Source organism: Limanda limanda, chromosome 16 (assembly GCF_963576545.1).
Source record: "Limanda limanda chromosome 16, fLimLim1.1, whole genome shotgun sequence".
Classification (NCBI taxonomy): domain Eukaryota; kingdom Metazoa; phylum Chordata; class Actinopteri; order Pleuronectiformes; family Pleuronectidae; genus Limanda; species Limanda limanda.
In genome coordinates this window covers 12,554,629-12,565,982 of record NC_083651.1, presented here as the reverse complement: position 1 = coordinate 12,565,982, position 11,354 = coordinate 12,554,629, and the positions used below count along the sequence as shown (strand labels likewise).

The following is an 11,354-nucleotide window of genomic DNA, read 5'->3' as shown; positions in this document are numbered from 1 at the left end:
CTGGATGGTCAGTGCTCTCCTCCGGCGTCCATGCCACTGAGGACCCGCGTCTTGAGGCGCAGTGGCTGCGGACGTCTGGCCCTGACACTCCGGGCTCTTCACTCGTGGATCCTGCCCGCAGCTGCTGGAGAGTCTCCCCCCCCACTCTGAGTGTGTGTGTGTGTCACCGGGGGAGACAGAGGGTGATGTAGGCGGGTCTGTAACGTCAGGGATGACACACACGGAGATCAGTCATGGAGATCACGACTCAGAGCGATGCTGTGACTGTGCAATGGTGTGTTTTCAAGTGCGCAGTTTGGATGTTGAATGTAGCGGAGAAACCCCAGTCAGTATAAGTCAAGCTTTCCAACCAACAGGGGCGAAGCTGGGAATTATAGGGACCTGGGTGAATTGTTTGTTTTTGCCACCTGGGGGCAACAAGCTGTAGAAACACATATTCAATTGATATTAAAAAGACTGTTTATCCATCAAGAAGAAGAACAGGCTATGCCTCATCCAGCGACCCGGGCTGGATTCGGACCCGCGGCCCCTTGCTGCATGTAGTCCCCCCATGTGTTTGTAGAAGCCATCTTCTTTTCATCCTAAGCTTTTTTCTTTTTTACAAAGGGTGCAAAGTTTGCTTCCAGATATTGCTTTTATTGATTTGGATTATTGTCCCCCACTACCTGAGAGTGCTCTTGCCACTGGTGCAGCCACCCCAATGCTGAACATGATCGACATCATCCCCTTTAATCGAAGACGTGATCTTTCTCACATTTTTCTGCATATGTTTTTCCCTAAACTTGCCTTTTGTTTAACGTTCCACAGCACTTATTTCCATCGGCTTGTTTAGATATTTCCTTGTAAACTTCTCACACAGAATTTTGTGGTGAGGACGCAGGAAAGTTTTTTCCTCTGATGACTCCTCCATGAAGGTCATATTTTCAACAGCACCAGAGTGTGCCGAATGTTCCTGACAGTATTCTGCAGTTAAACAGAGGATTAGATTTGCCCTTCTATTAATCCCACATGCAGTTCTCCTGAAAAGTTTGTTAGTTTTGCTCTTCCAGACCTCCACCAAAACTGTTGACTCCCATCTATTAATGACATTACAATCTGCCTGAAATGGTTTGCTATCTAAACTTAGCTTGGTGAGCATCATGAATCTTAATTTGGAGAGTATCAGGCAGATGCATAGAGGAGAACATCGCTGACAAGGTTTGAGAAGTCAGAGTGTCTAAGTTTTGAATTTAACACTACATGGCCTTTTTCCTAACGATCATTGTGAACTAAGAGAAGAGAGAGCATGATTTTTCCTGTGGAAATGTAGGGATGGACTGGGAATGGAAGGATACATGAAGCCTGGGGCCAGCCAAACATTAGCACCCCTGGTTACGGACCCATGGCGACAAGACCTCCGAGGCACATCGGCATCCCTCGACGCTGCCTGTTGAGAACACGGATGGCCTCGAGAGTCAAGCTTCCTGACAACAGATACACACAACCTTTGTCCCCCTCACACAGAAGAGAGGGAGATGGACAGGTGCTGTGAGAGAACGAGCAGGCCTGAGCTGGGATGTCTGGCCCTGCAGCTTTCTTTAGTTTCCATGGAGATTCTGTGGGTATCCGAGATTCCTGCAGGTAGAGATGGAAAAATTAAAAATGTATCAAACACACGTTAAAAATGCTGTAGAATGTTCAGTGGATTCAGTGACAGTTAATAATACATCTGGTCAGAAAGCTTTTGTATCAGCCTTTATTAATTGGTAACTCATTGATAAATACTAACGTCTGTGCTGATAAATATTGATAAATTCATGAATGATGGAGGTATTAACGCCGCAGCAAACACTTGTAAGTTATCTGGATTCTAAAATATGAATGAACCATAAATAAATTATATCTACACCTTTTGAAATATTAAGAATTTGTTATAAGTGTATTTCCTTAACACAAAGTAAAAGTGATTATCTACTGTAGTGGTCACTCTGATGGATTTAAGACCAAAAAAGAAGAAACGAGTGTGGAGGAAATCTGAAAATAAAGAGCAAACAAGGAAATTGTCTTTGTGTATTTATTAAGAAGAAACTCTTGCAAAAGGATCAACCCAGAGCTCCGCACAGCTCAGTGTCAGAGAGGTGATAAGAAACAAAGTAATAATTACAGACTCATGATGTGAGGAGCAACCTTGGAGGAAGCAGGTGGTTTCGTTACATGTCTTAGGGAGGGAAGGAACATAAGATAAGAGCTTACTGGAATGAACAATTTACACCAAAGAGGTATCGGAGCCATGGCTGAAAGAGAAAGGTTACGTGAGGATGACATTTCCACGACAAAAGTGTCCTGCTAGAAGAGGATAACGACAACCTCAGCCTGGCAACACAATGACAGCCTAATAATGGCTGACTTGTAAAGCATTCATAAATTATTGATTGGCCATTAATAAGTCCAGGGAACACATGCAGAGATTAGATGGATGCTAGTCACAAATAGACTGAATGTCATCATACATCACTTCTTCATCAGTATGAGGTCTTCTTAACTCTACAGCTACAGTTACCTCTGATGTGTCGATAACTAATTGTCCATCATTAACTTGTAGTGGACACAGGTTATTGCACTGCATGAAAAGAAGCGTTTGTGTCAATCTGTGTCGCAGAGAAGTGTTGGCACATCCTTCGGTTAACGACTTTCACACGTATCTGCAGGCAGCAAAGGAAACGCTCAGGGTTCCTGCAGTTGTCAAGCCTGTGAGCTGTTGAGATTTGACCCCCCCTGCTCCAACTCCTAGAGGACGCTTTCACATGCAAATGACAATGCTCTGAGCTTCACAAATGCAAATCAGTTTCCCTGAGAGCAGATAACACCAATGTGTAAGAGGCACCAACAAACTATCTGGCTGAGTAAACCAGGCTTAAAATAAATATTAAACCTGAAATTTTAAATTGTTCTTAAGTAAGTAAGTGTGCTATAATGAATTATATTGTATACCACGAACAAAGGTCAATGCAGTCAAAAGAAATGAAACAATGCACTTTATTTCAAATTTTTATTGTCATCCAATCCTAAATCTCAACAACTGTGCAGAGTGGCATGATTACAGTCACTTTTTCAATTGTGCTGGTTAAATGCACAGAGGAAGTGTAAACCACACCTCTACCAGCAAATAAATGATGCTGGGTATGATCATCTGTGTCCTGTAAGCTCCAAACTTCTACTGGCTTTCCATAAAAATATCTGTCCTCCCAAAATACTGGCATCAAATTCACATGTCAATGGCAAACTAAGCTGTTCCATGAATTATAAATGGTACCTTTTCACCACTACTTTCAAAATTGCTATGAAACATTCATTGATTTAATGATTTGTTTTTTCAGTGTAATATTTAATCCCCCATGGACTGCACAGTGACAAAACACAGCAGCCGGCTGTTTGGATACAACATACATCTCCACTCAGTTTGATTATTATTTTAAATATAAAGGAGACACAATATAAAGCTTAAATTCCTTCATTATTTGAACTTCAATTGTCTAATTGTTGTTATTAAACTTTCTCAGTATTCCATTAAAACAGTCAACACTTTTATCCAAAGCGACTTACGATAAGTGCATTCAACTATAAGGTTACGAACACAGAACAGCGTGAATCATGTGTGTAAATGTACTAAACACCACAAAAAATAAACCTGGCCTCAGTCAAATACTTATCCCATGAAGTAACCGCTGCTCACGTCACCCGCTCGCGTCATCAGCTGATGGACTCGTCCAATCAGAGCCTCGTAAACGCCGTGCAGCAGCGTCGAGTGTCCCGCAGACAGGAAGCGGGTCGTGTTTAGCTTGTCCCGTACGAGTGACTCTGTCTTCGGGGTAAATAACTTGCTGAAGTCGACACGACGCTGTTCCCTGGAGGAGAAGATGAGTGCGTGTGGAGGCAGAGCCGCGGGCCCGGTGTGGACGAGTCGAGGCGGAGAAGACGGGCGCACAGTCCCTGAGTTACGGTGAGCTAGAGACGCCATGCTAACCACTAAGCTAACCCTACATCTGAAAGCATGTCCGCCACTCTTTGGGATAGCGAGAAAGTTGCTAAAATACGAATACAGCATCGAGTGCTGGAGCAGATCTAGTGCATGTGTAAATATGTATGAATTACTTAGATGTAACAGTTTGTTCTCGTTAAGTTTTTTCATCAACGTGACTTTTTTTCTGTATGTTTTCACAGCCTCAGCCCCCCCCCCCCACACACACACAAACAAAGAGGCGTTAGGCTGAGACGCTGAAAGTCCGGATTTAAAGTGCAGAAAATTAAGCCATTGAATGTAAGTAACTGTTTATGAATTGTTTTGGTGTTCTTTTGCTGTGGATCTTCCAACGGTGATGCAGCGCGGCTATTTCCGTTTATTAATAAAGTCATGTTACTCGTGTTGTTTTCCAGCTGTCTGTCCATGACGTAGTAAGACACACTATGAGCCAGTATGATCCGACCAGACCTTACATCAGCATTGAGGAGTTGTCGGAGAAGAAAGAGGGTAAGGTTATATTCATTAAATAATTTTCCAGTTACATGTAAAGGTGTATGTTGTAATTGAACTGTGCTAATTTTACTGAATGTGTTTACAGCTGATTGAAGCGGGACAGATGACATGGATCCATCCTTCCACAGCCAGGAGCGCACCGACCTGTGTCCCACACTTCATATAAGACTGGAAGCTACACTGATCTCACAGCTACACACCACAGACGTCTACACACTGGAGAAGAGTCCCACAAAGAAGTCATGACCCAGAGGCTGCAGAGAAACATTTCAAGCCTCATCTGAGTTTTTGTACAATATTTTTGCTGTATGTAAATAAAGCTTTCACTCCACATATACCTTGTTCACATTTGTTCCCTGTACAATATGTTCACCTATAACATCAAGCATCACATGAATGTTTAGTTTTAATTAACTGCAGTGCTTTTGGTAAAGGCTTCCTTATAAATAATAATAAATATTGATATATACATTTTTATTATAAATATTGTGTGGGAGGGGCTTACCCCACGTGCGGAATGCTGTGACCCCACGTGTGCACTGCAATGACCCATAAGGTGACCAATAGCAACACTTCTACCAACCAATCACGAGTGACATTAGTTTCAAGGGTCTGTGGTTTCCTCCAATGGTGAGTAGAGAGAGGTTCTAGCCAGCGGCTGGACTCCGATTCATATGCTAATTAGATCACACGTCGCGATCGGTCCGCGAGGCTCAGCGAGCCCCCCCGCGGCTCTCCTTTGTTCTGCAAATCCCCCTTAAGGTCCGCAAACGCCGATAGACCCACCTTGTCTTCACTGGCGAACGCCGAGGTAACATCATGGAAACAGTTGGTTACAGCAGGGGATTAGGCCTGTCCGTAGAGGTTCACTGTGACAATAATACTGCTTTTCGTCTAGTGTTGATAGGAGATAACTTGTTGTGTAAAGCTATTGGCCACCTGAAGATAACAGCATACCAGCAACAAAGGAGTTACAGATCAGTAGATGCAGTGTGCAGAGAGCGCCATCCTGTGGCCAAAGTGATAAGTGCAGATGTGCTCTTCCACATTACCTCTTCCTCCATTATTGTCATAACTATGTTAAATTCCAGCTTCTCATTTTGCCTCAGGACAAACACAACGAAAGAGGGTTGGATAATGTTTCCTACTAGGGCTTACAATATAAATCATAAAACTAAAATAATAATGCAGTGTCCTAGAACCCAAGATGGCATACAACCAACAGTTTATTTGATCATTATCTATTTAATAATTCTGGCTATTTTTATTCAATTATTCATTTACCCATGGACTAATAGTTTCAGCTCTCTCTCGCTGTCTCAGTGGAGCCTTGTCCCAAGCCTCTCTGTGTCTGAATAATTTGCATGTTCCCCTGTTCATGCTGGTTCCAGCAGGTGATCCAGTTTCCTCCCCTGGTCAAAAACAAAACACAGGTCAGCTCAGGTTGAACTGAACAGAGTCTCTGAACGGCTTTTCATCTGAGGATCTCTTTGTCCAGGCGGCTTTCTCAGGTACAAGCAGAAACACTGCTGCAGGTACATGGATAAAATTAAACTGTGTTTTAAATGAAAATGTTTTAGTGTTGAATTTGACCACTTTTGCTTATGACCCCTTAAAATAGAGTTACATACCAAACAACAGAATACAAACATGCGTAAAGATTTCTTCCTCTCTGATTGTTTATGTAATGGATCTCGGTGCCTATCACATATTTCACATTGAAATAAACATTTGTTTTAAATATAATAATTTTACGAGGGTAAATGTGTGTTCGTGTGTATGTGTTTGTCATGTTTGTGTATGTGTGTGTGCTTAACTTTTGTTGCCTCTTTGGACCTTTTCCATTATAAATTAAACAACCTTGTCAGGACCAGTATTTCTCATGGGGCCCAAGTCCAGGTCCTAATGATTCCAAACTTAATTTCTAATGACCTGGTTGAGGGTTGATGTGAATTGTGGTCACGTTTAGATTAGGTCCCCATTTCCCGAACCCCTTCAACGGGCTGTTTGAGGGTTAAGACTTGCTTTTCGGGTTGGGTTCAGGTTAGGTTGAGGTAGGGGCTATAGGGAATGCATTATGCCAATGGGTGTCTTTACTCAAATAGAAGTACAGTTAGGTTGTCCCTGCTTGTATTTATATTTGAAACGTTTTTGCTTCATTACTGCTCATCGTGATGAATTAAAGGACGAATAAAAAGGAATAAGAAATGTGACCTCTTCAGAATTACCTGGTTGGGAACTTCCTCTTTCGGGATATAAGAAAGAATCATCACATAATTTCAGACATGGAGCATCTCTGACATATTGTCTTTATTACAGCAGATCATCATGAGTGTACTGAAGTCCAGCTGATCAGTTTTGTGTAGATAAAGCATCATCACTGTTGAAGCTGCTGCTCTGTCTGCTCATCCTCCTTCTGAATGGAAGCACAGAGATAACAACGGGCAGCAGCCATAATTAAACAAGGCAGGAAACGCACAGCCACAACACATGAGGGGAGGGGGGGGGGGTCTGCTAGTGTCACACTGACGCGTCCTAACAACTGGTTGGACTCGCCTGTCCCTCTGCTGTGATGTCATCCAATGGACGAGTGGCTGGCGGCTGCGATGCGCATACATGCAGCCCGCTGCCTCAACGCATCACAGAGGAGCGCGCTTGATAGCTTGCCAGGTTAGAGAGGGAAAACACACACAGAGAGACACACACACACACACACACACACACACACACACACACAGAGACACACACACGCTGAAGGGAGGAAACCAGACCTGCCGAGGCTCCACCAGTCAGCCGTCACCACCATCCTCCGCATCCAGGTTTCCTCATCGACATCATCCCTTTCCTCTGGATCCACCATGGTCCTCCTCTAACGCACGGATGGTGACGGTGCTGAAGCTGGGTTAGAGAGACCCGCACACAGCCGCTTAGGAGGGGGGGGAGAAAGACAAACAACACCGGGAGGAGGGAGGTGTGGGGGGGGAGATCTGTTGTGACTGGACATGAATTCGGCGGAGCAGACGGTGACATGGCTGATCACGCTCGGGGTGCTGGAGTCGCCGAAGAAGAGCATCTCGGATCCCGACGCGTTCCTGCAGAGCTCCCTGAAGGATGGGGTGGTGCTGTGCCGGCTGCTGGAGCGGCTCAGCCCCGGGTCCACGGAGAAAGTAAGAGCCATACACCCCCCCCCCACACACACACACACACACACTCACACACTCACCCCATCTCCCCGTGTACTGCATAAGCCTTTACCCGCTGCCCCGGACCCGCGGTTTGTTGTCTGGCGTCTCCCTCTGCGCACCGGAGCGTGAGGCGATTTCTTTTGTAGGTCACGGCAGCCCCCGGGTTATTGTCTGCGAAAACACAACGCCGGGACGTGGTATAGCACATAACGTGTGTCAGCGTGGGGCTGATTCAAAAAGCAAAAGCAAAGAAAAAAGGATCAGAGAAAGGAGAGGAAGGAGAGAAAGGAGGCCCCTGTGCGTATTGATCTGCTCCAAACGAGGCAGCATCACAACAACAGGAGAAATGATCGATCAGATGTTTCGGAGGGGGTGAGATCCACTGTGGGGGTCTTATAAATAAACTAACGCAGGGCCTCATTTAGCAGCGAGTGTTTCAGTGCAGGTTTATTCAACAGCCTCGGTGTTAAATTCCTCTTTGATCCACGGCGATGTGGCCTGTATGTCAATGTGAGGGATGACTACACACACTCCTCGGCTATATAAGAGTGGGCCGCCATTGACTGCAAAGGCGCACAGACATGGACCCTCTCCCCATTTAAAGACACAGTGCACATGTTTATGTCCGTCAACCTAAAGCTCCAGCCGTGCAGCAGGCCCCGGGTAAAGGAGCCAGTGTTTCCCTGGAAAGTGGACGATCCGCCCGGAGCACCCCTGCTGCAGCTCCGTGTGTGAGCGTTAAATGATAAAACAGCTCCCTCCAATTTGCACGTTGTCAGCGTTGTTTAATTCATGTGGGACATAATGAAATCAGGGTTTGTTTGTTTTTTCCACCGTTTTGTTCACATGAGGATTTCATGAGTGCTAGTGTATCTCGAGGCACGGTTTGTAAAGGAGGACACATCTGGAGCATTGAACAGACACATTAATGGATGGAATCAGATGAAGATGAAGTCTGAGGCCCAATCAGCCTGTATGCTGCTGAGCTGTTTTCTCACATCTGCTGCCATCTTATGTCAGGGAGGATTTTATGTGTCTCTTTTGCAAGTAGCAGCAGAGAAGGTGTTTGAATTCCTCCGTCCTGCCCTGCAAAAGCCTTTTCATATTATCAAACTATTGCAGTGGTGTGTATTTCACCATATCTTTTGTTTTTACCATAATGGTCTGACAGGAGTGACCTGGCAATAGATTTAAAACGGGTCGGTGAATGGGACGCTGGTCACTGAAGACAGGTTCTGTAGCTCAAGATAACTCTTAAGAACGATAGCAGCTTGTGATGATTCCCCGAGTCAACAAACTGAAATGACAAAGCTGGTGAGCTGAAACTGTAAATGAACCCAAGGTGAGTAAAAATAACCCAAAAAAATAACGACAACCACAAAAACGAGCCAAACTAGGTCTAGTTTTTATAGTAGGAACACAGAAGAAAAGGGGAAGTGGTAGATAACCTGAAGGATTGATTTTTCATAAAACATAGCTAACCATTCAAACCCAAATATGCATCGTATGAATATTTTCTTTTTGCTTTTGATGAGAAAATAAGAATCTAGGAATTCTGACCATCCTATGGGAGAGCCATGCTGAGTGGGACATATATAGTAAATGAAAATCTAACTTGTCATTGCCCTCTGGTGGACAAACTATGTAATGGATTCACTGATATCTGATATATCAAACAGATACTTGTCATCTACGCTGATAACTGTCTTGTTATCAGATGGACGACACGTTTCTACTTCCCCTCACTATCCAGAAATGAAGTAAAAATCATCTGTATCCAATCGCTGTCATATTGCGAGGATTACATTTTGGATTTTAGTCTGGAGCCATTGCAACAAACTTGACCAATAAGTCTGAGCTGTCAATCATGACATTTCGACCCGGTTACTACATCAAGTAACTAATTAAAATCGAACCTACCGTAAAATGAACATTTGAACAAACATCAGTGTGATAAGAACTACTTAAAGTGACAGAAACCATCTTTGAGAAATGCTTATTTGCCGTGTACACTTACTGTTCAACTGCTAATGTCCCATCCACTAATATAGATGAGGCAACATTTATAACCTATACTGCAGCCTGCCACCAGGGGACAATTAAGATGATTTGGCTTTGCTTTTGGGGTGTCCATCTTTATATACAGCTTCTAACTGACACAGATATATGTGTGGTAATCTAACATTGACCAACATATTGACCTGGTCTGGCCGAGTTATCATTCTAAATGTTACGCTATTTCTACTATAAATGCTAATAATGTTTTCTTTTCCCCGTGTATGCCTCCTTTTTTATGTAACATTTCATCTTCTCCTTCTTGCTTTTACAATAATGAGCAGGGTTTGAATCCCTTGGCAGTTATCTGAGGTATCATTGGGCAGCACATCCAGTTATCGCTATCTGACCCAGATGATGCCCATAGCATCTCCAAGATGTTGTAAGCATCATCCTTCCCTGTTTCTGTTCTGCACCGAGTTCCCAGAGCTATAATCGGATTGAGTAATTGCCTTCAGACCTGCAGTAGTGGATGTGAATGTGGGCCAGAGGAAAGTATGAGATGAGGAGGGGCTCAAGTGGGCCAAGTGTCAGTTGCCATCAAGGTAGATGCCAGTAACATTACCCCACAGACCAGATATGTAAACATGAGGTTGTATCATGTTATTTCTAATTAGCTGTAAAAGTCCCCTTTGTGCACGTCCCTTCCGTCTCATCTTTGCTGCTCAGTTCCCCTCCAATTGCAGCGCAGAGCAAGCGAGAGCTGCAAGGCCATGATGTGAGGATGTTTCAGTTTTATCTCCTCGAAATGAAGGTCTTTGTTTATCAGTGACCCACACGATATGATCGCTCTAGCGTCTAATAATCAATGAGTGCTACCAGCACGCTTCCTATACTTACCTCTAACCTGGGCACACTCAGGCAACATGATCCTCTCCCCCTCTCATCATCATATTAGCACTTTATTACTTTATTACATTAGCACTGTGGCCTCACTGCACAAAGGTTCCTGTTTCAAATCCCAGCTTTGCATGTTTTCTGCTGAGTACTCTGGCTTCCTCCCACAGTCTAAAGACATGCAGATTTGTCTTTAAGTTAATTGTCCATAGGTGTGAATGAGAGGGAATTGTTTGCCTATATATATTGACCCTGCGATACGCTGATGATGAGTCCAGGATGTACATAATGTCAGCTGGGATTGGCTGCGATGGTATAGATAAAGGATGGACCGACAATGAGAGATATGAGAAATACTGTAACTGAGGGAAATGAGAATATGTTAGCTAGAGAATGGCTAATATGAATCAAATGAGGTGGGGAGAGTTTACAGGCAAAGGAAAAGAAAAGTGAAATGTCACATTTTTTTTACAAATAACAGGCCTTGTAATGAGGAACAGGAGCAAAGGAAAAACAAACAGCATTTGCAATAAAAAATAACTATGCCTTTTATATTCTTTGTCTTGTATTTACCAACATAAATAAGACTTACTGCAAAGCAATGGTCTTTATATTGACTGATAAGTAACCAAGACAAATCAGTAACCATCAAATATTACATTACAATTCTCAAAGGACAATTCTTCAAGAAATCCTTTGCAGAAAACTTTGTTAGGTTGTTTTTAACATGTTTAATGGAAAAGAAAAGAATGAACATTAATAAT

General features: G+C 43.5%; 1 long non-coding RNA gene across 1 annotated transcript; it reads left to right on the top strand.

Annotated features, from left to right (window-relative positions):
• Positions 1–3,613: 3,613 nt before the first annotated feature.
• LOC133021766 (uncharacterized) lies at positions 3,614–4,848 on the top strand. Its single transcript, XR_009682982.1, has 3 exons — positions 3,614–4,297; positions 4,414–4,507; positions 4,599–4,848. It is a non-coding gene; the product is annotated as an uncharacterized LOC133021766 (long non-coding RNA).
• Positions 4,849–11,354: the final 6,506 nt, after the last annotated feature.